This window comes from Embiotoca jacksoni, unplaced genomic scaffold, assembly GCF_022577435.1.
Source record: "Embiotoca jacksoni isolate LCO1_2020_lvr unplaced genomic scaffold, fEmbJac1.0.p SCAF_49, whole genome shotgun sequence".
NCBI lineage: Eukaryota > Metazoa > Chordata > Actinopteri > Embiotocidae > Embiotoca > Embiotoca jacksoni.
In genome coordinates this window covers 1,811,666-1,839,288 of record NW_027185402.1, presented here as the reverse complement: position 1 = coordinate 1,839,288, position 27,623 = coordinate 1,811,666, and the positions used below count along the sequence as shown (strand labels likewise).

The 27,623-nt window shown below is 41.7% G+C and overlaps 1 protein-coding gene across 38 annotated transcripts in view; it reads left to right on the top strand.

Annotated features, from left to right (window-relative positions):
- Positions 1 to 27,623, top strand: part of LOC138210910 (receptor-type tyrosine-protein phosphatase delta-like) — a 348,424-nt gene that overhangs the window by 77,726 nt on the left and 243,075 nt on the right. For all 38 annotated transcript variants that reach the window (XM_069170312.1, XM_069170313.1, XM_069170306.1 and 35 more), the window contains exon 4: positions 16,267 to 16,290. The gene's annotated coding sequence lies outside the window, so the exon portion shown is untranslated. The remainder of the gene's footprint in view (positions 1 to 16,266; positions 16,291 to 27,623) is intronic.

Below are 27,623 nucleotides of genomic sequence, written 5' to 3'. Positions count from 1 at the left end.
TTTTAGTCCTTGTACCCACTGCGGGTTAAAGACCATGTAAAATTCAACTGTGCACAACTGTGTTCCACGATTCTCACGAGTCTCATCAGCTCTTTGATGTAACGTCCCTGTCTGCTAATCTTTGAGTGATCGCTCTCTCTGGGCTGCAGCGGAGTGTCAAGAGAATGGATGAGGTGGCAGAGATTGATTGACAGCCAACAGGCAGTAGCTGCTCCCCCAAGAAACCACATTTCATCCAGCCTATCTTTAAAAGCTGGCAATAACTGAATAATAAGTACCTTTTAGGATGCGGACAATAAACGGTACGTTTTAAAACCCGAAAGCATCTTTTAAATCTTTTGCTACCAAAACAAAAAGGTACATTTTAGCTGAGCTGAGCAGTGTAACACACCGATAGCGGTCATTCACACGGTTTATAATTAGTGAAATAGTTGACATTACTCTGTATACTTACAATCTTACAGCATATCACACATATGGTAACAAACACAAGAGAATTGTTATGGATCTATCATATTCCCCAGTACAAGCGTTAATTTGGGCCGACCCACGCACAGGATATCAAGAAATCAATATTGCTTTCCCATGTCTATGGCTGCGCTAGGTGGGCCTAATTGAAATGTATGAGGGAGCCTGCTAAATGATCTGTGCAGGCAAGGGAGCTAGAGTGATTGCAAACATATGGAACGGTTCCTTAGACAAGAGAAACATTTGTACAATGCTGCGAGAGAAACAGACAGAGGAGCAAAAAAAAAAAAGAAGCGAGAGCAAAAGAAAGAGCAAAAACAACAACATAAACGTAAGAAATGGAAAGAAAGGGAGCCTGAGCGGAGGAAGGAGTAGCTCTCTGCACTCCGCACTATGAGATGTTTCTTAATGTTCATGCATCTGGACACGGATAACATATTTCATGAGACGTTGACAGCTTTTCAGTTGGATGCCCAAGTGAGTTAGAAAGAGAGATGAAGGTAGAGAAAGCTCAGAAAGATGTGGGTTTGGGCACATTATCAACCCATTAAAAACAAACGAAGGCTCAAACATGGAACTCGGCAGCCCTTGGTGTCACATGTACGCTCCAACACTAATCCTCGCCTTGCACGAATCTTTGCTTAACTCTTTCCGAGTGAGAAATTCTGCACTCTGGCTTCTAATTATACCTCCTTTCGCTTCTCTTTCCCTCTCCTCCCCTCTTGCTCCCTCGCTCCTCCATCCATCTCTCTTACCATGTCTCTCTCTCTCTCTCTCTAATAAGATACTGACATTTTGCTTAGTAATGACTGATAGAATAATGGGTCTGGTATCGTCCAGAATGAGCAATGAGTAGAAGTGGCATTTTCTAACCTCCACAACAGGTGGACGACCAGGCTCACTCAATTCCAATTGGTCAGTTTAATTGGGCTATCTCCTCTGGGTAAAGGGTAGCATCCCTTGTGCACTGGAATTGGCACTCTACCACTCCACGATGCGGCGATTAGTCAGGAACAGCTTGCACTAATGCAGCTAACACAAGTGAGTCACGTCCGTTAGAATCACAGCAAGGAACGCGAGTTACCCGGCAAATCGTGTACAGACGTCAGCATTTGACATGATTAGAGGGGAATGTAATAATGAATTTTAACATGGCCCAAAGCTCACACCACGTCAGTCTGAAGTAACAATATCTGATGAAATTGTAAAGTTAATTTCTGCTCACATATTTGTTTCAGGACTGCAGTTGTGTTTTATTTCTTCTTGAGTTCAAACATCCAGTGGTGCAAGAAGAGTTTTGAAGTCATGCAGTCAAACAGCAGATCTCACTTCAGCTAAAATAAACAAGGCAACATGAGGAGCTCACCCAAAAAAACCAAACAAACAAAAAAAAAGCCTATTTTTCCAAGTGGCCCTTTAGCTCTTCTCAAATGCTAGGCTGTTGAGAGGTTACACACATTTCCCAAGTAGCAGAGATGGGATTATTTTTTGACAGCCAACTAGTAATAATGTGTCCTTACAAACATTGCTTGAGGCTACAAACAAAGCTCGAGACACATGCCTACGGCCCAAGTGAGGTTCATGGGCAAGTGTCAGGTGTGCTGATAAACACCTTGCACATTTCTTCACAAATGGAAATAACTCTGAATGTATGAGCACACAGTTCATGTTAAACTCTGTGGCTAACAAGGTTAACTGTTCCGCTCTGCATCAGTTTGGACAGGTAGAAAAATGCTTTCCTAGTGATTCCCAGAACCATCGAGAAATGATAAAAAAAAACAAAAAACAAAAACAAAAAAAACACCCAATAAGGCCAATATTTACGTTCAACTTTCTATCGGCCTCTCCTCAAAACAACATTTTCCAAATTTCACCAGCTTTTGAGCAACCAGAACTGAGAAGACGCCATGGCATGAGGAGAAAACACCAGAGCACGTCATATTTATTCAGTAAATGTATTGAAATGGATAGATTTGATAAGCATAAGGACAAAAAAATGAAATCTCAAAACAAGTTAGAGATAATAATAAAAGGTGTCAACATAAAAAAATATTAGTTAACTTTGCAAATATAAATTCGTCAGTTTGGTGCAAATGTAGGTTTTGTCTTTAATGCTTAAGATTTTATGGCCTTTGTTTTTACCTAAATGTATGGCATTTTCAGAGTACACCCTCTTAAGAGCAGGACATTCTACATAGGATCACATGAAGTACATATTGTAGCAATAGAGCTGAGTGACAGCCAGATTGATTTGGTTGGCACAGGGCTGATTTCCTTTATGTGTACTAATGAAGAAGTGTTATGTTTCGCGCTGCCATTTGCAGGATTTCTATGTTTCTTTTTTTTTTTTTTCTCATTCACGCTGCCACTGCAGACTGGTAAGTGTTTTGGAGCCGGCATGATCCAGCCGAGTGTGTACAGATGTGGTAATCCATTTGTTTAAATACATCTGACATGACCATTAAGCTGCTAAGCCACACACCCTCACATTTTTCCCCCTTTCTCTCTCAATCCTCCTACCAAAAGCTGCTTTTTCTTACCACATTGAGACTGTAATTACCATGCAGTCAAATGAGAGGATGGCAAGCAGTAACACAGCGCGCGCCTGTGGCTGCCTGCCAGCCGAGCTACTTACACTGTAGAGCACACGGTGCCCCGACTCTACAGGCCAGAGTTGGACTGCATGTAACTCTGACTTCATGAGCTAATACAGATCATATCTTTGGTTAAAGACTGAGTGAATATTATATTGTATGTTGATAGTCTTTGACAGAGGATATTGTATGTTTGTGGGTGGCTGAGTTGTAGGTCACAGAAACACTAACATCCAACAACAAAACAACATTCAGACTGCTCCACGAAGACATAGCGGAGGCTTTTGAATTGAAATGATGAAACACTTATATCGAGAGCTCAGATCACGATGTACTAACACTCCTAACACTGACGAGTCACGAAATCAGACAGGCCTTGTACCAGACTGTGCCATTTTCATGAATTCTGTGAAGAAAATAAAAAGGTTCTCCACCATCTTTTCACTCCAGGAGCATTCGAGACTCTCTGCCTGCGTGCCCGCCTGTTTTTCAGGCACACTGCTGCCAACTTGGCATATCACCCAGGCACTACACTGGTGTCGGCAGTGAGCCATCTCTGCCAGCTCCATGATTACCATGATCTGGGTCGGCAAGAGTATTACACGGCCACCTGGAAAGAGGCGAACACCTGGACACAGCTTAGTGCCCAGCTCGGTCATAATACAGGTCTTTTCTGTGCCAGTATATACAAACCTCCTTCTTTTCTTTTACATGGTACACACAAGTGATTAGGCATTGTGTAGGTCCACTGTTGGTCTTCAGTCGGTCATATTTTGTCAAATCAAACTGCATTCACTGATCAGCCTGTTCATGGGCAAGCTGAACGTAATGGCAGCTGCCAGATGATGCATTGTCTGATACATAGCTGGCGTCACTCACTTCCTACCAGGGAAGTTCTGCGTAATTAGTTTAAATCATTGTACAGCATGTTTTCCTGTAGTGAGATCTTTTGTGTAGCAGGGAAGAAAATGGGTTGTGGCCTCTTTAATTGAGTGTGTATTCACACACTGTGACTGTGTCGTGCAGTTTTGGAACCGTTTTATGAACACTTGTGTTGTATTTTAAGGATAATAATGAATGTACATTGTGTGGCTTTTGAATTTACTGCAACTCTCTCTAACTCTTGAAAGAGTGTAAGAAACTTCTGGTTCTTCTTTCTTCACAATAGAGTTTTCTTCTCTTTTTCTCCTGGTATTATAAATCTCACAGCTTTTTACGTTGTACTCGAAGCGCGGTGAAAATCAGTTGTGTCCTCGCCAATGAATTTTCATGACAGCACTGTCATACAACATTGTGCCAAAACAATCTTCTTGACCTCTGTCACTAAATTTAATCATCTGTGATGAAATTCACAATTTTTATGTGCGCCATTTTTTAATATTGGTTTTGCAGAGGCTTAACCTGTGTTTTCTTATCATTGGCGCTTAACTCGGGCAGGAGGATCCATTTGCTGCATCATCCAAATAAATCTGCCCTCCTGTCCACGGAGATAAGTTACTGGTTAAATCCCCTCACTTTTATGCCATGTGTCACTGGATTATGACTGGATAGTGCCGTTTCCCTCCTAGGTCCTAGCAAATCACTATTATCTGTTTGCTTTTTAACCAGATAAAAAAAAACAAATATGAAATGTATTCAAACACTATTGGTTAATATTTTCTGAAAGCATTAGCAATCAGTTATAAGTCTATTGTTTTCAGGGTGTATGTTTCTTTAGTATAAAATCTAGAAGATACAATTCCAATCTTAGAATAAGACTAATCTGATGTACAGTATATTGCTCCAATACAGGTGCTGTCCTCCATCAAATATGGTTCCCCTTCAGTCAGTTCAAGAATCACAACTCACAAACAGCAGGATGCAAGATCATGCCTAAGAGAACCTTACAAGTTCAAATGTCTGACTTTTTGTGATCTTGACAATGGATGTCGCCAAAGGCCGTCAAATCAGACAGCTCCCACAAAGGTATTCAGCAAAGCATCGCAGCTTGTCCTCCCAAATCATCTGAGGCATCGTCAACGTTGAAAAAAACAAAAACGGACTGAGATTTGAACACTGATTGAACACGGATGCTCAGAAGTGATACTGACAAGTTGCAGGAGAGTGAAACTACATGCAACACAACGGGAACAACACGGAAAGGTCATGCGAGTAAAGAGCGTCGATAGACCAAACAACACCGCTGCCCAGCAAATGAGGGGAGAGAAAGTGTGACCGAGTTAAGTACACCTCAGAATTCTTGCTAATTACTAGTCCTGTGGGTGGTTGTTAGTGGGACATGTCCACTGCTCATGTGTGCTTATATAAGCAATCAATGGCTTTAATTAGACTATTAGGTGGGATTGGGTCCCAACAGACTCCTTCCGAGCCTTAAGCAGCCTTATTGTTTCCCTTCCTGATTGATAAAAGTGCAGCACGTTGGGAGGTTGGAGTGTTGTACTATTGATGTTGTTTGGCTACATTCTACACGAGAGTAAAGGGTAGGTCTGACTCAATGTTTGGTTAGAAGTAGTTACTGGTTACGACAGGGATATCTTTGAGTAGCTTTTTAGCCATGATGGCAGTATTGCTCGTGATGGCAATGGATGAATTACCATTACATTTTATTTAAGCATTTATGGTCCCAAAGGAATAATCCTCATGATTTTGGTAATTCCCTGATATTTCATAGTGTAAACAGCCCGTCAAATTTTTTAACCGGGATATCTAAGCATCTACCATGTGTATTGGGGTGTTTTTTATTTTAATTTTTTACTTTAATTGAAAAATGTTGTGCAGATATTGATGTTTATGATCCCCTGACTTTCCTCTTGTGCCACCATCAGAATGATGTCTGTGGTTATGCGTAAGATTGCCTGCCAAATATTGAAGGTATTGTCATGCAATTTGGTGCAAACATTCATACAGTCCTCAGGATGATTTGTGATGACTAACTCAGGTCATTCAGTCTCAACTTAGTGTTTAGTGCGAATTATCAAATGTTAGTTTGCACACAAAACTTACTTCAGGAACTCTGTAAATATCAGCGAGCCTGCATTGTCATTGTCAGCATGTTAGCATGCTGGTGTTAGCCTTTATCTCAAAGGTCCATTGTTCCTAATTAAATCCTTAGCAGGGTTTCTAGCATGGCTGTACTCAGATTTGTTTAAACATGGCGATACATAAAATAGAAACTGAAGATATCTATACAATAATATCAGCATATAATACGTAAAGGCATATCACTATTCATATATTCATGTTTTTAATGAATACCTACAATGGCCGCCTATTATTTTTGAGTGCTGAACTGTTGCTATCTTTTATTCGGCGCAATTCCTTCTTTACGTTCCGCTGAATTTTTATTCCCCCTAATTTCTTTTTGAGGTGCAGTGTAAGCTGAAGGTGGCCTTTTCCCTGAACCAGGGGAGGCTTGTAGATCCAATAACACTGCATTTACTGAGCAAATATGCTGAAAAAACACTATGGCTCTACCCATCTTCATATTCAATATTCCACATCACGCAGATTCCCTGACCCCTCAGAACTGAAACGATGTGAAATAGGAAACCCTAATGCTGGTATTATTTTCAGTAGCCTTTTATCTTGAAGAGTTGGATTTTCATATAAGCAACCAGGGTAACATGAAGAGGAGTTTTCAGTGCTAGCTTTTATTCACGAAGGAAAAACAGAGGTGTATAAAGAGGAAGGGAAACTAGTGATGCAGAATAGGTAATGAAGAGGGAAAGAGGAGGAGGAGGTGGTGGAGAGGGGAAGAAAAGTTGGGCCGAGCTCATAAAAAGACAAATGCAGAAAAAGATCTCGGTGAGAGCGGAAATGAGACAGAGCAGGAAGGTGGAGGGGAACACTGTAATAACTTCATGCATGTTTAAGCACAGAGGAAACATGAGTTAAATGCCCAGGGGACGAAAGGACCAATGTCCAGCCAGAGAGATGACACCGCTGCTCCTGACTGTAGGAGGACTAAATTACCATTTTTAGCCACACAAGCAACCGTAAGTCTGCTAAATATCAATATGAATTGACATTCACAACATTGGAGGTAGGGTTACAGCAGATGTTTAATTGAGTTTTGCACAATTTGTTGGAAAAAAAAAATTGCCATTTGAAGAAGTCACTTTAAACTCAGACTGTGGGCATTGTTGACTATTTTCAGTTGAACATTAATTGACTGATCATGAAAATAATCGACAGATAAATAATCAACAGCTTAATCAATGCAGAAAACGATCATTAGCTGCATCCCTCACACATACAGTACAATCGGACACACGGTAACAGAGTTGAGTTGTACAGTATGTAAAAGATAAAAATAGTCGTGCTCTGTGCTTCTACTCCTCTGTCCTTCACTATCTCCCACTGTCGTACACACACTCGCACACAGGCTCCTCTCGTCTCACCAGGGAAAATATCCACCGTCAGTGTGAAAAATGGAGTTGAACAGATGGCATCAGAATGATTGAAACCACATACAATGGTTCCCACAACTTCCCTATCACCCCCCCCCCCCACACACACACACACACACACTCTCTCTATCCTTCCTTCGCCGATTACGTCTCTGTCTTCAGCCCCCACCCCACCCCCCACCCCGCCCCGTGTTCCAGCACTCCTGCCCAACTACAGTACACCCATCGTCTGGATGCATCTTTCCAGCCTTTTCAATGCCATCCAGTCTCAGTTCTTGCCAAAGAGGCTCAGGCTCACTGGAGGCCCCACGGCGCGACACAAAGTCAGCCAAGAGGAGAAAGAGAGGAGGGCGGATAGGGACAAGAAAAAAAGGTGGAGGAAAGAGGATGCAAAGGTTCTGCTGTTCCCCCCCCCTCTCCTCCCACTATAAATCTTCCTCTCATTGTAGCTGCATTATTTTTAGTCTTTAAACCACATTTACACGTATTGATATGCGCATGATATTTTGCTGCTCCTTCTGCTGCCAATTTCTCCTCTGAATTAGTTCGCCTCTCCCACCTTTCCTCTCACCTCCGTCAGCCCCTCCTTCCCACACCACCTCTTACCTCATCACACCTCCCCAACACCAGGCCGGTTTGCTGAGCGCCAGTCATGTAAATGAGATAGTTAGCAGATCAAAAGGCATGGAGAAGAATTTTTAATAGAAGAAGAGGTGTTGATTAGTGTCAGAGAAAGAGAGACAAGGCAAAGTGCAGGCAGCCTGTGTTATACTCAAATGCTTTGAGGCATATGCTGAAGTGTGTAAGTGTTGACGCGTGTGTGTGTGTACGGATGTGAGGAAAAGACAACGCAGAGGAATGGATGTCTGTGTGTGCTTATTTTTTTGCCTGCATTTACTGCATACCTACAGACATCAGTGGTAGTGTGAGTGTGTGTGTCGTGGCATCAAAGTGTGCACGCCTTCCCGCCGGGAGGTGATCGTTAATGCATAATACATCGCTCCATATTTCCGACTATAACAGCAATAATGTTGGCGCGCTGAGTTTATAAAGAGGATATCAGGTGTAGGAGAAAGTGATTACAGGGCATAAACACCGCAACTGATATTGCTTTATTGTGAGAAGTAACTGCCATGAAGATGACAGCAGCCAAAGATAGTCCGAAGAAGTGTGCCAGCAACAATGCTAATCAAGTGCTCCACTGGAGTGAGAGTCAGTAGTTATGGGGGAGTCACATGAATAACGAGTTTTCCTGGTGAATCTAATTGGAGCTCAAATCAGGCTAAGTGTTGGACATGGAGGCATAAACATTCCAAACGTGCATTAAGTCATTAAATCCCTGTATATGATGATTATCTGGCTTGGCTGTGTTTATTTGTTTGTGCAATTCACATCAACAATGGAGATTTATGACTATAATCGGGCGGCACTGTTCTCTGGTAATGTACTGTTTGTAATTGTGGAGTTAATTACATTTTAGCTTGATACTAAGCAATCTGTGTAGCATTTTTAATTAGACCTCTAAGGGATTTTTTTTTTTTTTCTTACATTATTAGCGTCATGGTTACGTAACGCTTGCCATTTGTCTTTCAGATTTTTATCCGGAGCAAAATGTTATCCCAGCCGGCAGTCTTTATCTCTGAATCTAATTTTGAATCCAACCCTTTAGATAAGGTGTAGGAATAAATAAACAGCAGTTCAAAGCTGGCATATCAATGGCTCTTCATTCTGTGTCCAGGGGCTTGCCCGCATGCTTCTGCCCGTGTCAGAATTTTCATCTTCCCGCTCTCCCCAGCTGCTTCCCTCTCACGCCTCTCTCCCTCGCTCGCACAGATGGCAGAGGGGTCGGAGCACTTTAATGAATTTTCAAAGGAGCTGCATTGGCAATATTAAAAGAAGCTCCCAAACTTAAACACATCTGACACCGGAGTCAAGCGCATGCGCACAATGACATGGGAACGCAAATATAAAGGCTCAAATAGACATGACTGGATGCAAACACGCATAACATGTCACACTCGCACAACCCTCCCTCCCCCTCCCACCAACTCCCACACACACACACACACACACAAATATTATTTTCCTCAGAAACCAATAACATTCACAAACACAGAGGGAAAATATCATATCCTGCACACCGGTGGACATTCTTAATGAACTCCATTAGAATGACAGGCACCCGCTGGAGGGTCAAAGGTCAATTTTAATGATGAGCTTACATATGGCAGCCACCGTGTTGCCTTGCAAGGGAAACGAGTAGCACTTCTGCTGATCCATCTGTCCCGTGGTAATGACTGCACCTGGCCTCACATGGGCCAACGCGCACAGGTACCAGAGCAAGAGCTCAGAACGAGTTCAGTGTACAGAGAGAATCACAATTAAAAAGCAATAAGCATGCTCACATCTCGCTGCCACATTGTTTACTCATTATGTCTAATTATCTATTTGAGTCAGAGATTTAAATATCTCCTTTGTACAAGCTTTTTAGACAGTCAGCGTGAGTGTTTACTGTGCAATGAGGCCACGAATGACTGTGATCTTGGACCCGATGAATTTCAATTGGAAATGCAGTCAATTGTCAGGTGTGTCCTCGTGACCTGCGTTAATGGTTTTCTTGTGCCGAGAGACCAATGTTTAGGAACCTGATTTGTGAGTTGAAAGTTGAGCGTCAGGCATCATTAAAGCCTTTCTGTTTTTGCTTCACCAATGCACATCAGAGCCTGAAGTAAGAACTCAATCCAGGCTATTTTAGCTGGCCTTGATCGCGCTAGTCGACATACGACTGCCTGTAGGGTCCCCCCCCCCATCTTCACAAGTTGCTGATATGAAGGGCCAAGCCACTGCCGTGCTGTTCGAGGCATCAAGGCTATTGCCGCTCTCTCTATTTCTTTTTCTTCCTTTCTATTCTGTCCCAGCCTCTACTTCTCCCTAGGCAAGAGAGTCTTTATCCCACCTCTACGTAGCTGAACTCAGGGTCGGGACTCAGCATAGAGCCCACGGGTCTCTGATCTCCCAACTTCTGATCAGTCATCAAGGTCTGCTAGGCTGAATTCTTTAAAAAGCTGCATTTGCAAAAGTCCCTTAAATCCCCTCAGTGCTTCATCTTTTTTAACACAAGAGGGTGGGCAGGGCCCCCGGGAACATACATCGGACCAAGACTGCATTTGATTTGCCTCTGTTCTTTCATCAAATTATTTTTTTCTGTTGTTTTTCTGTCTGCTTTAGCCTAGCAGATGGCAATAGGGCATAAACATCTCTAATATTTTAGAGGATCTGTCCAAACACTGTGACAAATATATTGAGCATTGGCTTGGGAAAAGGTGTCTAATTCATACACAAAATCAATTAGCTATGAGCTTTTCTGTCATTGTCTAATTTGACTCTACTCTGACCTGGGGAGGTGGGGGAGGGTAGATAAGTGGATCGTATTAAAGATCTGGGGATTGAGATGCACAGAGCACAGCACGGCAATTCAGTTTTCAAACAGGAGACAGCTGCAACAGGAACAGAACATCTGCTGCAGCGCTAACATAAGCGTAGCTCGTTCGCGTACTGTCATGCCTGAGCAGCCTTTAAACCGGACAGACCTGCATCTGACAACCGCCTGATGAAGTTTGGAGTTTCTATAACTGCGCTCATCAAGCTATCACTCACAAAGTACTTCTTCACACCTCAACTTGAAGAGAGATTAAAAACAAGTGAGCAATATCTTTTTTTTTTCTTGCTCGAAGAACAGCCTTAGTTTTAGATCCAATCTGGCTTCTTGTCTGACTTGTGTAAACTTCGAGATACTTTCTGCAGTCTGTGTGAGCCCCGGCCATCTGCAGCCTCTGTCATGGCTTCTCTAATTCTTTGTTGCAACGGGAAAAAAAATAAGTCGTGTTTATTTCAGCTCAGATGGAAGAGTGTGAGCGCTCTCAGTATCAATGATAACATGGCAGCAGTGTTCTCTCTACTGCTATGTCTGTTTCACACCTTCTCCCTTTTCTCTCTGCATCGGGGCCTTTTTGCAGCGAGCTGGAGCTCGGCCAGCCAGAGCCATTTTGTCCCATTATGTGGTACTGTAAAAAAACAGCTGCTCCCATTCCACACTGGTGAATAGGTTAAATGGTGACACAAGGAACAGGTTTTTTTTTTTTGTCATGGTCTAAATTGACCGACAACAGGCGCTTGAGGTTCCGCTGTTCCTTCTCGGCTGCCTTCCAGCTCCATTGCTTTTGATTTCCAATTAGTGGCTACTCAGTCCTGCAGCCGTTTTGGAGAGTGAACTCTCTCTCGTGTGGTTGCTCTCTCTTTCAGTGTGTATGTGTATGAATGTGCGCATGTGTGTGTGTGTGTGTGTGTGTGTGTGTGTACATCCACGTGTTGCCATGTGCTACCGAGAAAAAAAACAGAGATAGCAATTCCAGAAGACGTCTGCCCCACTGATTAACCAAAATTAATCTGAAAGGCGCACTGTTGATCTAGAAGAAGGAGGACGGCCATGACTAGATTGAGTGCCTGAACCCAATAGTAAGTAGGGATGGGCATTTCAAGCTTAAACGCTATTTGAAATTTGCTCTGAACTATTTGATTAAAAATCTAATGTTCTCCCCCCGTCTGCTCGGTGCTTCATTCTAATGTTGGTGCTTAGTTGTGGTGAACTTATATGCAAGCTTTACCTGCAGAGTTTGCACTGCACCTTCATCTTCATTTATTTACGCAGAAGTTTCTGACGGCTGTAGTCGTCTTTCCAGGTTCCTCCTGTTTGCTCGTGGCATCCAATCTCACAGCATCACACAGTTTTATCTGGCAAAGCCCTGGAGTCAGATAGCAACGTGTTCTTCTTCTCCTTATGTTGTTTAGTGGCGATTGACGGACAACTTCTAGGCGCGTTACCGCCACCTTCTGACAAGAGCAACGCACTGACCTCACACGCACATTTTCCTGCCGCACTGATCATTTTAATTCACCCATCTCCGAGAAGCTGAAGATTGGAGGGGTGGGTAAGGTAAGAGTAGTCTAAAACAGAATACGGGCAATGAAGGTTGACAGAATTTCCAGTGGCTGGCAAAGAATAATTTAGCCAAAAATAATCATTAACAATCTGATCTGACCGTTTCAGATTTACGGTGGTGATTTGTGTTATGGAAGTCATAATCTTTATGGGCATTTAAGGCGAGATCAAAAGATGGTGAATTATGATTGCTGGAAAGAAACCCTGCAAATTATGAACGTTGTCTAGTTCAAAAGCAGGAAAAGCCCTGATTAAGTAGAAACTCTGATCATATAACAGGTTGTGTTTGTAGAGATCACATTTAACAAATAGTGCAAAGGGGCTAATTGAACTGAACGAGTAGGCGTGGCTGGGGTTTGCTTGTCAAAAAGAAACAAGCTAAAAAAGAAACGAACTCCACTGACTCCCTTAAAATGCAATGTTGTCCTCGCTGTGATGCAATGACTGTTAAGTAATGAATGAGGAAAGTCAAGACCGGCTGTGTCAAAAAGAATCTCCCTCGAGGAAACTGATGTCCTTGTCCAAGAACTGCAAAGTCTCGGAAGACTTACGATATCGCACCCCACCCCAAATTTCCCACCAAGGGCAAATGATGTCTCTTTAAGTTTCATCCAAATTCCCGGACAAAGGGTAATCTCTGCTGCCATGTTTTCTTTGCACATCAAGAATTTTATCGTCAAAAAGCCCAAAACTGCATGACGACGTGACAAAATAAAATGTTGACAGCATCTCAAATAAACGGTTGCAAGAATTCAGAGTTAATTCCACTCAGTACAGACCAACATTCCCTTTTTAACGTCATCTACTGTAAGTTCATCAGCTGGACACGTTTGCAACTGGTTCACTTGTTCAGGACGTGACTTTTAGGGACTGGACATGGTTTTTGAATATTCAAATAGTTGTTATAAACTACAAAATCGATTAATACGTCCGACTATCGTTGTTACGAGATTACACATCACGGTGCGAAAAGCAGAAACATGCAAAGATGACTATGCCATCAAAGTTCTGAGTGGAACTCCTTCAAAACATTAATGAAGAGAAGGTGCAGTCAAACTCTGCAAGTAAAGTTAGCATGCAAGTCCACCACAGATAAGCACTGTCATTATTAATCGAACAGTTCCGTGTGAATTTTGAATAGTACTTTTGCTTGAAATGCCAATCCCTAGAGACTATCGGTATAAAAGCCATGGTGTGCTGTGTTGAAGAGGTCACATTATTTTCCGTATATAGAGTAGGTTGTAAAACAGAAAAAAAAAAAAAACCTAGAAACTTCATTAACATCCCATTCATTCATTATCATTCAACATATTTAGGCACAAGTAATGTCATGGTGATATATGGTGCCAAATAAAACTGTCCACTTCCGTCACATGCAACAAAGGCACCCTTTAAATCTGGAAGAAAAATTATTGGGGTTCGTAGTGAGGTTGCCTGTTACTCATCATGGCACAGCTATTTCTGCCTTACAGTAATGGCTAGTCAAGGCAAAACTTGACAAAAATTAGTCCAGGCATTCACTAAAACCCATGTCTGACCAGTGCCATGCTCACTGTGCCACATCACAGAGGCTTTTTATAATTCCCCCCAGCACTGACCACTCCAAACATCCCCAAATCCCTCTTGTCAATAGAGAAAAGTCAACATAAGGAACAGACTTCTCAAGCTTCCTTCCTTTCTTTGCCTTGTCAAAAGTTCCCATATCGTGTTGTGGGTTCTACACAGCATAACTAAGACCCTGGAAGCAGCTTATCTGCTTAAAACAGGAGGGTGAGAGAGTGTGAAAAAAGTGTCTCCGTCTTCCATTTATTTCCTGGTTCACAGAGTGGGTTTATTGAAGCCACCAGAGCTTCAGTTTCTCCCTCTTGGATTCTCCCTCCAGCATCCCCTCACGTCTAATCCACTTAGACCCACGCTACCTCCACTGGTTTTGATTGGCCAGGCATCCAAATTTCCACCAAAGGACTCAGGGAAAATCAATAATCTCCACTGCACTGCAAAAAAGTCCTACTATTAAAAACAGAAAATGTGATTAGATGAAGATAAATATGGCATGGTTGAGAGCATAGAATTTCAGGTTATTCAACTTTCTTTTAGCCGTGAATGGTTTGCTCAGTTGGAGAAAAATTCACAGGTCCTTCTAGCAAATGTTGACTTTTGAGTTATTTTTGTATGCATGCGTGGTGGTGATTGATGACGTTTCGTTTGTTGTATTTTTTTTACATGCTCCTCAGGTATTCACACTTTGCCAGAATGTATCGCATTTACAATTTTGCCACATTCCACTCGTCTCCTTTACATTTCTATTGTTGCCTTTCAAGCAACGTCCCTTCAAGTCTCTTGGTCTCTCACGCTTTCTGTTTACCAAACTACGCTGATGCTGTCATTGAAACCCCAGGTGCCTCTCGTGGCTCTTGAAGTCTGACATCAGTCCCTGCTATCCCCTCCCGTAGGTCCAATTTTACCGGCATGAAGCTTCAAGGTCCTCAGCTGAGCTCTCTGTTTAGAACAACAGTAGCAGTGAGTGCGAATGTGTGTCAGACAGAATGGTAATGAGTGTCCCAGAGGTTGAACCCTGCCCCCCACACCCCCCACACCTCTCCCCTGCCTGAAAATAGATTAGTTCTCACGTGCAAATCAGATATTGTAATCACATTCGCTCATTGTTGATCCCCTTTGGGATTTGCTGCACACACACCAAACATGTAAATGAATGCAGGGGGAAAGACATCATCTGTAATAAATCATATTACAGGCCAATTCTGCTTAGCAACACAACCAGACTGCACTGTAAGCAATGGCAACTCAGAATTAGTCCCGAGTCTACTGTTTCCCTCACCGTCCCCCGAGTTACGTTCACTTCACTCCATGTACTTGTTTTATTACACATTTACAAGAAAGCAAAACCGTACTTAGGAAGAGTACAATCGTACAGGGACCACTTTTGAAATAAGAAGAAATAAAAAAAAGTGCTGTAATGGAAATCCAGTATATAATTCCCAGGGTGCCAGAGAGTTGGTAGAGGGAAGTGGAAGGGGGGCACCAAGTCTTATAATATCCCTTTCTATAAATCTTTGGAGAATGTCAGGTAGGAGTGACTCGCTGAAGATGGGGCTGATTGTTGCTTTTTTTGGCCGACCAGTTCATTGCTTGTGTCGGGGCACCCTGAGGTCTTTGTGGGGAGCGTGGTACGACCATTTTATTATGCCTTTGGAACCTTGGATGTCTGCTGTCAAACTAACAAGCTTGGGGAAATGTAGCAAAAGTCCAAGCACATGGGGTGAGAGATATCCGAGGGCAACTAAATTACCACAGAGACATATGGAGAGAGGGGAACACTTTGGTGTATATTTGTGTGAGCACATTTGCTTGTTCAGTGGTTATGTTACACCGGTGCAAAAATAAAATAAAAGAGGCAGTAAGTTGTCGGTAATAGATTGGGTGTCTGCTTACATCCTTTCTGCCTCCACCCTCAAAATCTTGAAACACTGACAAATATTAATGCAAGTTGTGCAAACTTGGGATCCTCGGGGGAGACTATCTCAGACATTTCATGTCCCTCGATTAATAAATGATGTCCCCCTCTTGACAGGGACTATTCTTAACCTCAAGTCTCTACAATGCTGTGAGACTATAATTTTTCATGGGAGCTGGTGACAGCCTCACCCCGCATTGAAGTTTAGCTTGCTGTACATTGTAATTTGCTGACATCTCTTTTTTTCTCTCCCTCTTGCCTTCCCCCCCTCTCTCCCCCCTCGTTCCCTTCTGCCTCTTTTTCCCAATGGCCCGTCTTCAGATGTGACCATCTATTCCACACCAGGTAAGACTCATTCCATTTTTTTTTTCTTTTTTAATAGTCCTTCTCTCGGGAGTGAGAGTCCTGTTTGACTTGTTGTGTGTTTTAGGGAATGATGTGAATTAATAACGATAGACAAAAGTTAGATGGGGGGGGAGGAGTCGAAGCAGCACCAAGATGCTGCTGTTTGCTCAGTAAGGTATGCAATGCTTTGCAATCCTCACCCATCCCATTTTCCCACATGTGCGCGTGAGAATACACAACGGTAGCTTTTTCTGGCAAGCGAATTGTGTGCTCTGTGCCTTCAATTTGAATTTTATTCAAATGAGAATCAAATGGCCCAGATTGTTCAAAGAATACGCCGGCAGTGTTGACTTAAACAAGCATAGAGCGGATGGTGTTTGTTTCCACACTACGGTGAGTGTTTAGAAATATCTCGTATGTTAAGCTGCGAACCCCTCCGCTGTTTCCGACTCCACATGTCAACACTAAACCCCTGGCAGGGTGGACAGTGTCCGTATATGATGACAAAACCTTGGATTTCCTGACATCGTGGACAACTGTTTCAGGCGCCTCCTCATCTGTCTTCACTTCATACTCGTTTTAAGGGGAACCTTTCCTAATTTCATACCGGCTCAGAACACTTAGGGCACTGTCACACACACACACTTTAGTCTGAATCCTGTAGCAATTTGCCTCAACATTTATGAATACACCTTCCAAAGCAGGTATCAACCAAAAACCCTTTACCTAAACAAGTATGTCTTACGTCAGTTAAGTAGCATCATACTCCAGTTCCACTTTGAGTGTTTTATGACATTGTATATTTGTTAGCAATAAAATAGAAATGAGAAAATTCCTCAGGTGTACAAGCAGGGAAACAATTTCAAAACAGGCTCCATACCACATATTATTTTTCAGTATAGAGAGAGACAGTTGATGAGGGATTCACTTCATACTTCTTTTTTAGCCTGTACATGTCATTTTCCCTTCAGTCCTACTCATGTCAGTTTGCATATATCAAAATGGCACTAATCTCTTTCTGTCACAGTGGTTGTAAACAGCTGCAGTGAACGATTGTGCACTCAAACTGTGGATTTTAACAGTCGTAAACAATGCTGACAGCAGACCGGTAGGGTTTGCAGACATATAGAGGGAATATGTGAAAATGTCCCTCGCTGCTGAATACCAAGACAAATGCAGCATCCTGTGTTTTGTCAGACTGTTTTTAGAGCCACCCAGCAGGCTGCTAGAGTGTGATAGAGGTCAACTGCATGAATGAATCTACCATAGCAGGGTGTCCGAGCAGGACAGCGGGACCTTTCAGCGGTACCCACGGCTCCGAGCATCTGTTCACACGGGGAAAATCAATCATCTCATCTCCAAGGTGGAGCAGGTGTAATGGACAAATGAGAAAACTGGCATACCTTGACTTTACTCTTACTTGACCTGTGTTTTCTCCCAGATACATAGTTTCTCTCAATGCACTTGACTTTTCATACTCGGACACCTTTGGGACACCGCCACCTTATTGTGTAATTGAAAACTCAGTGCCATGCCACTACACCAGCGCAGTTTGGCTATTCGGTGGAGCATCTGCAAGCAGTTCTGGTCCGGCTCTCAACTCTTTGAGGCAAGCGCTGGCTGACTGCTCGGAAACAGAAAACCCCTGGCTAGCTGAGAATAATAAGTACCCACGGGAAGCTGCCAGATGGACATTTACTGTGAGCCTAGCTGGAGAGGGAAAAATCTGTCAAACATCACACTAGGCATCTGTGGGGGAGCAGTGCAGGTTCACGTCCACTATGTCGGATAAGAGGAGTGCTCTTTGTCGAGACTAAAAGCTGTTCGATTTTTTACATATCACATCTCGTTAATGCATTTACCTTCGTTAAAGGTCAGCAAGTCATATTAAATTAAAGGCACCTGTTAAAGTGAAAGCGTTAAATAATGGGCACTATAAAGATGTTTATTATATGATAGGAGTGGCCGTGCAGTGACTAAGTGCTGCTGAGAAGTCTTTAGCCATTTAACTCAAATGTTATTCCTATTTCGGAGCATTCAGTAGATATTAATTAACACTAAACAATCAATTTACAGCCAGGTTCTGCTGTGCTGCTGATGCGAGGAGGGAGATACAGATAAGCATTTGAATCTTGTGTGGGAATCTTTCAGATACCTCACTATGTAAAGAGTCCCTTTTGTCTCCCTGACATTTTGGTACATGCAGTAGTTTCTGTCCCTGTCACGAAATAATAACTCAAAAGCATGTTTCTGCATCAGATAATCCTTGAAGCCTTGTCTTTTTACTTGGAGTAGAAATGTTCAGTGTTTTCGTCTCCCCCCCGCCCCCCCCCCCTGCATACGTCTTCAATGCAAAGCTATAGGCGAGGAATTACAATAGGCTCATTATGCTCTCGGAAGCTCAAGGGCTTTTGAGCTGGTAAAGAGAGGGAGAATGAGAGAGAAAGAGCACAAAGAGTTCATTCCAGTATCATCAGCAGTGAAATAGGACCTCGGTTCTCTTAGACAAGCTGTGCACCCGTTATTATTGCATTATGTCTGGCAGCCCTCCTTTCAGACAGGAACTGAGCCACACTTGATCAGTGATATGACACTGGCAGAGAGGAGAGTGATTGCTGGCTGCTCAGTTAAGCAAATACCATTATGCTGTTGAAGTCTAAAAGTAGATCTGTGCTTGGTAGAAATTACAAAAGGCCAGCCCGGACAGTATCCAAAGCACCGGTAGCTTTGTAATACGTCGGAGTGGATTCTTCTGAAATGGTTTTCGTTTTTTTTTTTTCCATCTCTCGGAGGATAAGAACAATGCTATTCGTGGATAGTAGAGCGCTTTCAAGTTTCCATCTGGGTTTTTCATGCCCTGGAAAAATGATGTTACATACTGTTAAAAATATTAAGAATAAATAAAAAAAACGTTGTTTTTTTTTGTGATTATGTGCATTTTCTACAGATTTATTTTGTGCATTGGTAATGTTTACCTCCTTTCTAACGAGATAATGTCTGAATCAAAAGGTAAATGTGAGAGGATATACGTTTTGGCAAAGGTCTTGAGTTCACAGGCCTACCAGGAATTCCTGTATTGCGGGAACAACCATGCAGATTTCTATAGTGAGCAGTGAAGTCTTTTTTGCCCACTTTCCCCAACAACAGCTGGACGAGCTGTTAATAAGAAATATGACTGATGGCTTGTTAGTGTGCCTTTGCATAAATTCGACAGGATTTCGACTTGAGTGACAGATTCACCAAACGTTCACTTTTACAGCCGCCTCGGAGAAAACTGCTTACATTGCATTCTGTCAGCAGAGCGTGTCCCTTCTTGCCTTTAATTTTTGATAGGCAACGCTCAATATTTTAACAGTAATAATCGCTCATCATGGCAAATGATTGCACATGAGACTTTCCATACTAAGCACATACAGATGCCTTGAGGATATTGTGCAAAAGTAATTAAGGCAGATGCACCACACAGATTTGTGTTCACTTGGACGGCCTTATTCCTGCAAGTGAAGTTGGGCTGCTGTAACTAACAGATGGCTTATCTTTAACTTTATCAACAGCGGCACTGTCACTAGCAAATGCAATAAGTTACTCCAGTAGCTGGAGAGAGCTGCATCCATCAGTAGCTAACAGCATATGGTGAAGGCACATTAAGGTGTCCCCTCTCCCTCTCCAATGAGAGGTTCTGAAGCCAAGCATCAGATGCTCACTTCACAGGACAAGGTGCGCGTGTATGTTGACGGGTATTGGGCACCCAATTTGAGATCCTCTGCTTTCTGTTTAATCTGTTTTTTCAAAGCCCTACAGCCATTATTGACTTACTTATGAATTATGACGCCAATGATGAGGTTTAACTAAGAGTGGGTATTGATATGATGGCTTGATTTCGATACTGGTTCCAGAATGATCCTTTTTCTCCAACACCTCTTTTATAAAATCCATTTTAAGAAAAGATAATTATAAACGCAGTACGTTACAAATGTTTTGTTTTCATGCAGTTTGGAGGGGGGGGGGGGTGGACTGTAACGCAGGTTGTTTTCTGTAGCTAAGCTTCTCACATGGAAAGTATTGCGCGATTCTACAATTTACCAATGTTCCTTGAAGGCCTCAACATGGAAGCTATTGCTCGACCCTAAAATGTACTGATGTCGTTGGAACACCTCATGTGGAAGCCATTACTAGAGTCTAAAATTTACCAATGTTCCCTAATCACCTCAAATGCCTCAGCAGATGCTAACTTGCCAGCTGCCCACAGAGAAGCCTTCAGTTACTGCAGCACATACAAGTCAGACACGTGTGAAACCCAAAATTAGTTTGAGATGAGTGAAATAAGGCATTGCAATGTAAGCTTTCACGAAGCCAAAACAGTGATTTTATCCATGTTGGTGGGCCGCCAAAGTATGGTAAATACCGTGGTTCACAGACACTGATGACATTTACTTCTGCATGAATGTAGATACATCTTTGTGTTATAAAATGAAAACGTGTTCATGTGGATGTAGCTGACGCATTTAAATTTGATACGAATTACATTATTTGCATTTTATGATAACATCGAAGCAATTTGATTGGTGCCATAAAAGAATTGAAGCTCAGTATAAGGTTTAACCATAACGCCCATCCCTATCATCTACCTACTTGTTTGTTCATATTTATTTCCTCTATTACTTTATTTTTTTGGTTGTTTGTGTTCTTAAGGACACTTTAACACTGAAGCATGATTGCCAGCCTTGATAAAACATGTTTTTATCCATTTGGAGAGAAATCACAAGGCAATATCAGCAACCATGTCTGTGTCAAGAGGGTGTTGTTTTTCCTTTCCCTCCCACTAAAAACAGCCTCCATTGCCACCCCAACCTAACCACCCAGTAAGGCACTCCTTTCCAACATTGGAAGAAGAGCATGTTTACCAGATCCTCCATGTGTTGCATCCCTACATCAAGCCGAATGTCAATCAAAGTCTTGTTTGCTTGAGCAAGTGGCTCAGTTTTCCACGGACCAACATGACAGAATGGTGTTGGACACAAATCAGATGCTCTACAAAAATTATATTCACCTCATGTAGATTGGCGAAGTACATGGCAATAGTGCTCATGATAAAAAGCCTCCCCGAGACATGCACAAATTGTTATATATTGGTATATTTAAGTCATTAACAAACTAGATTAAATTCATCACGACATAAATGCCCTCGTGTTTTAATGCCATCGCCCCTTAGTAAAATAAAATGCCTAACTAGTGACACTGTGCCTCAGTTAGTGCCATTTCTCTACACTTACTACATTTGTCCTTATTTTAGAGTCATTGTTTTTGAGGAAGTAATTAATATTGTGTAATTATCACCTCCAGCACTCTTTAAATGTACTTTTTCTTTCACGCTTTCAGTTTTGACACCCTTTTTATGCAAAGTTTCAACTCATGTCTAAAACGTCTGATATGTCACAGCACCCATCCCACAAAAACTCCTCCAGCCTTGCCTTTCCTATTGTTATTCCCGTGTTATGTCTCTCTAATAAGCAGCGTTAATTAGCCTGCTCTTCAAAAATAAAATGTTCTATTGTGTCTTTAGGGTTTAGTCATTAAATGAACAATGGCAGTCAAACAACTGCCACAATAGACTCAGCTGATTAAGGGTGCAGCCGTAACAAAACTTGGTTGTGAAACAATCAGGAACCAACTTCATTCTACATCATCATTTTATCTCATATTGACTATACAATTTGTGCGAAAAACATGATGTAATGTCTATGTTGCAGCAGCACTTTTTTTTTTCCAGTCAACTTACAAAACCTTTTCATTGCACCTGGTTGTGATGCTGCACATTTAAAACTTTCAACTTTAAGATTAGGTAATTCTTTTTTTTACTGGACCTACAGGAGCAATGATCCCAAAATACTACTACTCTTAATGCCTGAAACAGTTTGTAGTACCAAGGCAAAATTTTCCTGTACCACCAAGAAACTCTTTTGGGATATCAGCGAAAGTCATATGGTCCCCTTTGAGGCAGCATCTGGCTTAAGTTGGCTCAAGCGTTGGGCATCCATTTTGGCAGAACATTTGAGAATGATGAAGACCACTGGACAGAATCCATGGCCTCGCTTCTCTGAAGGTTGAATGTCAGAGGTCGTTGGGTGGCCAACCCATCTGCCATTCTGGCACTGCCATATAGAGTACAGGCTGGATGTTTGTAATCGAGCGGCATGTTTTGTGGGAGTTTGAGCACAGACAGGCTGTGTTCATAGCCTGCTCAGATATATTTTCTACATCCACATCATTGCCTACCGTGCCAGCAGATTATGTCATCGTCAGTGGCTTGACTAACAATGTTATGACGGATGCAAAGAGATGGGAAATGTATTTGTTTTTGTGAGCTATATGGTGTGTGGAGGATATTATATACAAAAACATATGTTGAAAAGTCATGAAGCATATCATAGTACACTTTAAATACAAAACAGTTTGTCTCTCCTCATTGTGGATAGAAGCAGGGGATTCCCATTGGGTGGAATTACTATGACCTCATGTCTTCACAATCTAAATTTAAAAAACAAACCAAACCATGGGGTCAATACAATGACAGGATCAACCAGTTTGGGGGCCCGGACCGTGAACCAAACATTGATCTTGTGCCAAAATGAACTCAACCGAACATGCACCAACCTGTGGATTTTATATGAACCCTGTTACTCCTGAGTTCTCACCAGGCAGGCCTCACATCACTTTATACAACACCGCAAGACAAACCAGGACTCCTCTACTGGCATTAACAAAATGCTTTAATCTGTGCTTACAGCTGTGTTTAGAGAAGTCTAACTAATATTGTACTTCAGTGGTGCAGATAGTCTATACCTATTGGCAAAAACCCAAATTATTAAAATCATGCATACCCCATCATGTAAATCATAATGCATATGCAAATAGACAAAACAAACACAGTAAGAGAACATGTTCACCGATTTGACAATGCACATTCACTATTCAAAAAAACTGGTCCTCATTTTCTGAGAAATTGTATTTGGATTTCCCTCACCTAACCGTAGCCTTAACTCAAGTTTATCTTTAACTTATTTATATTTACCTTATCTATCCATTCCTAACCCTCGTAGCCTGACTGAAAAAGTCTGTATCCCTGCTTTGTATCTGTCAAGGAACAAAATACAAATCTTGGGGTCAAAATGAGCTCAATGAATGGACCATCAGAATTAACTAATGCTCCTACCACATTCAATCCTTCAAGAGTTACATTAAGATAAGCTTTAAAACCTTTAATCTGGTGATTTCAGAGCCAAATTGCTCTTTCACAAGAGAAATTTAGGAAGAATGTGATCAAGGACATGAATAAAAGTGCTGTATAGTCGTATTCAGTCATGGTATGATATGACCACATCATCATTCAGAATAAAGAATGTATTTCCATATAAACTAAACCATCTTCCACAAAATACAACAGACTGTGGGCTGAGGGCCTAAAACTGTGTTGCTTGTTTTCTTTCTTTTAATTACCTTTAACGGTACAGCAAGTGCCACTGCACCGTGGTTAGGGGCAGCAAAGCATAGGGGGCTTCACCATATTTACCCTGCAGAGCTCTATGTACACAGAAAGCTGCTTCACTGTCCCAGTGCAATACTACTCCTTGCTTTCTTGACCAACACCAAAATAGAAACTTTTGTTAATTAGTCCTTTGTGGCCCGACATACAGAGAGTCCAGGTTTGTAAATACAGGAGAGGATGTGTCCTTAACTGTCCCTTGTTACGGATTAAGCCCTGAAGCCAGCTGGGAAATATGAGCCAGGCTGTTGGGTTTTTCTTTTTTCCCCGCTCTGACATTCCTGCAGGCCGAAAAGGGAAATTACTATAGGGTTTGTGTTTGCTCAGGGCCTTTATAACCACAGGCTCTGCTAAAGGGTTACCCTATGGGGTAAGCACAGTAGAGTGGCCGCTGTATAGTCATGATTCAGACACGAGTAGGTTATTGAACTTCTGTGTTTACAGGAAATAGGCTTGTAATCTCACCAGTAATGTCACCAGAACACAAAAACAAGTTATCAATTGTCCAGAAGGGACATTAACAAAAAAACCACAAAAAAAGTGCTGCTGATATTTGCAATTTCACTGTAAATAATACAAAAAAGTTTCTGCTTAAATATAAATATGTTACTGGGGCTGCAAAAGTCAATCGTGGCATCATCAGGTTGTATTAATCTGCTGTTTTCTGAGATGCAATGAGGCTGTTACACGTGTCACTGCAACATTACACTCATCATCAATTTGCTATCTTGTTCCCGTACAACCACATCACACTTCTTTTATTCTCTTGCTCTCAAACTCTCCTCTTTGACTTGACATGATAATCACCTCAGTTGAAAGATGGCAGGCAAAGAAAAGAAATCTAGATACCGAGATACTGTATGCAAGAATAACAAGCTGACACTGCACTGTCAACGGCGGTGAATAATCTTTCCCACATTTTTATTCCTCCCCCTAGATTTTTACCACAAACACAGTCCGTTATCTATTTGTATCCATTTTCCCCTCCTTCTCTTTTATCACTATCAATCTATCTATCTATCTATAATTTTTCTATTGTTTCATATTTCCTCGTGGATTCCTACATTGCAATCTCCACTCATACACGCTCTGTCATGCACACAATTAGATATCTTACAATATTGAACGGTTGTATTCAACAGAGAGTAACCTTTCACATTCATAACAGAAACCATCAATCTTATGCAGAGATTAGAGCAATGTCCATTTAGCCGTTTTAGTGCAAAGATTTGCACAAATGTACAGTATCTAATCCAATCACCAGACTCTCTTTCATCATCAATACTGTTTAAACATTTAAATTGCTTTTGACATGAAATGAAGTGGAGCAAAATCATTACAGAGAAAGATTTTGTGTACAAAACAATAAACTATATCAGTGACCAGCATGGTGGAATCATGTCACCGCTGCCTGAATCATATTAATTACTGAGTGAGAACAGGTAATTTATGGGCGGACTTTCAGTGAGGCAAAATTGAGTTGGGTGCATTATGATTATATTAACATAATCCAGTCATGTTAAATTGGATCAGCAATATTATTAAAGCAGGCATGGCTTTCATTGAGTGTCACTAATTCCTTTCACTCTAAGTCCTAATGAGAAATAAGGAAGCACTTACAAGCAAACGGACCGACTGAACGGCAGGTACAGATTATCTGTCTATCTCACTCAGTTTCTCTCTCACACACTTTGTCCATGTTATGTGCACAATTACACAGAGTCCACCCCCCCCACACCCCACCCACACTGGAAACAAAGAAAACCCCACACACACTCGGGACCACATTTTGACTTGCAATTCCTGTCTATACCTCTCTAAAAATGAATAGCACTTTGTAGTAAAGCCACAAGGATTTTCAAACACATCATAATAAGGCTCTTGGGAAACTGTGTGGTCCTGGGAGTTTTGAAAATGAAATCATACTCTTGTCAATGGCAGTCTCACTTAAATTATATTTTGCCACAATGGAAATTATAAAGCAATGCCTGCAAACGCCTAAAAATTAGGATTTGCAATCATAGTCATAATGCTAGAGAAGTATTGTTGAGGCGTACTAAAGTAAAACTGCTAAAATGAACTAATATACATACAGCCTGAAAAACCTTTTACCTTAACATTTGCTGCTATGAAGGTGTTCACAAGGTCCAAGTGTCTTTTAAAAATATAATACATCGACTCCTTCTGCTTTGTTTTTTCTGCTCTGCCCTCTTGCCAATATTTTGTCATAACACCTATCATTTGCACTGATTCATGACAAATATCAGCCCTGGTTGGAGAAAGAGACCTTCAGCAGCTCTGGCATGTGTGAATAAGCGCACATGCAGAGTCACAGACAAGCAATCCGAGGGGAACCATTCAATGTCTTATCGGGCTATCTGACGACACACAATGCTAATTCAGGTGTGAACAGTGAACTCATTTCCATTTTGTAATCTGGCTGTGCTTTCAAAAACATTGAGACTGTGCCCATCTTTTTGCTTCCCATTGGACACACAAACACAAAACTTAATATCCAGAATAAATTGGGACTGAAATGAGTTAAAAAGGATTATTCATTATGCACACACATAATATGACAGTCAATACCCTATCGATCACTGTGGAATTTTAATTTACCCATAATGACACAACATTAAGTGAACCTGATTGATAGTTTTTACACATGGGAGGACACAATTATGTTCCACGCCGGCTACACATGCACGCGCTAATGCGCACACACAGATTCCCCCGTGCGCACAAATCTGCCGCAAATTCACACACTCCCATTCCACAATGTTATTATCTCTTTCTCCATGGTCTCATTTTTCACAAAGCCCCAGGGTGTGTGAGGGACAGTCAGGGTTGAGCTCACACAAGCCCTGGCTGCACACCCGACTGCAAGTGAAGGTCTGTGTTAGTACCAAGTGCAACATTGCCAGAAGAAAGAGTAACGGGGAAAATGGACAGAATCCAGATGATCCTGCAAAACAAAGTGGTGCAGGAGGCCTTTCACACAGCCAGTGCAAGCAGCTGCTCAAATTTATTGGAGATTACCGTTTATTTTGAGGCTAGAATTGAATATTGAAAGGACATGTCATTATAGGGGAGATAAGAAGGCTGAAGCCTGTAGTCGCATAATACAAAATGACCACAGTATATCTGAGCTACAGTTGGTCATCAAAGTCAATTGTTTCCTTTAAAGCAATTTTTTTTTGGGCTTATGCCACCATTTTGTCTTCAGCCATTTGAATTTTGAGATACTTGAAATGTTTTCCCATCTGTGTGCATTTTCAGCTTTGAAGGCTGAAAAGAAAATTGATCTTAATCCAATTCATCTTTATTATAAAAGTGTGGCTTTTGTGTAAGGGCACTGCAGCTCAAGAGGGTACAACTGAGGTGGATGTGTGTATCTGCCCAAGACCAAGAGACGAGGCTTGGTTATCAAACTCAAGAATGTTCGATCAATACTTGTCTTTGTGAAGAAATTCTTCTAAAGTTGTCATGGGCGGTCTATTTTTTTTTTTTTCTCATCAAACTTGCTTCCTTGCTGTATGAAATGAACTGAGGGATTCATTTTACAGTCAAGACACGCAACTGTCCATTTTCCCAGACTCTTAGAGCCTGCTCAGTGCCGTCGACTGCAGCACTGCTTGGACATTATGCGTCATCATTGCAATGAATTTTGGGACTTTCTTATTCAGTCTCACGAGTGAAGTCACCATTGGAAGCATCTGCAGTCAACTGGTTAACTTCTTTCAAACTATTTTCTCCCTCCATCCTTGAGATATTTGTCTTTATATAAAAC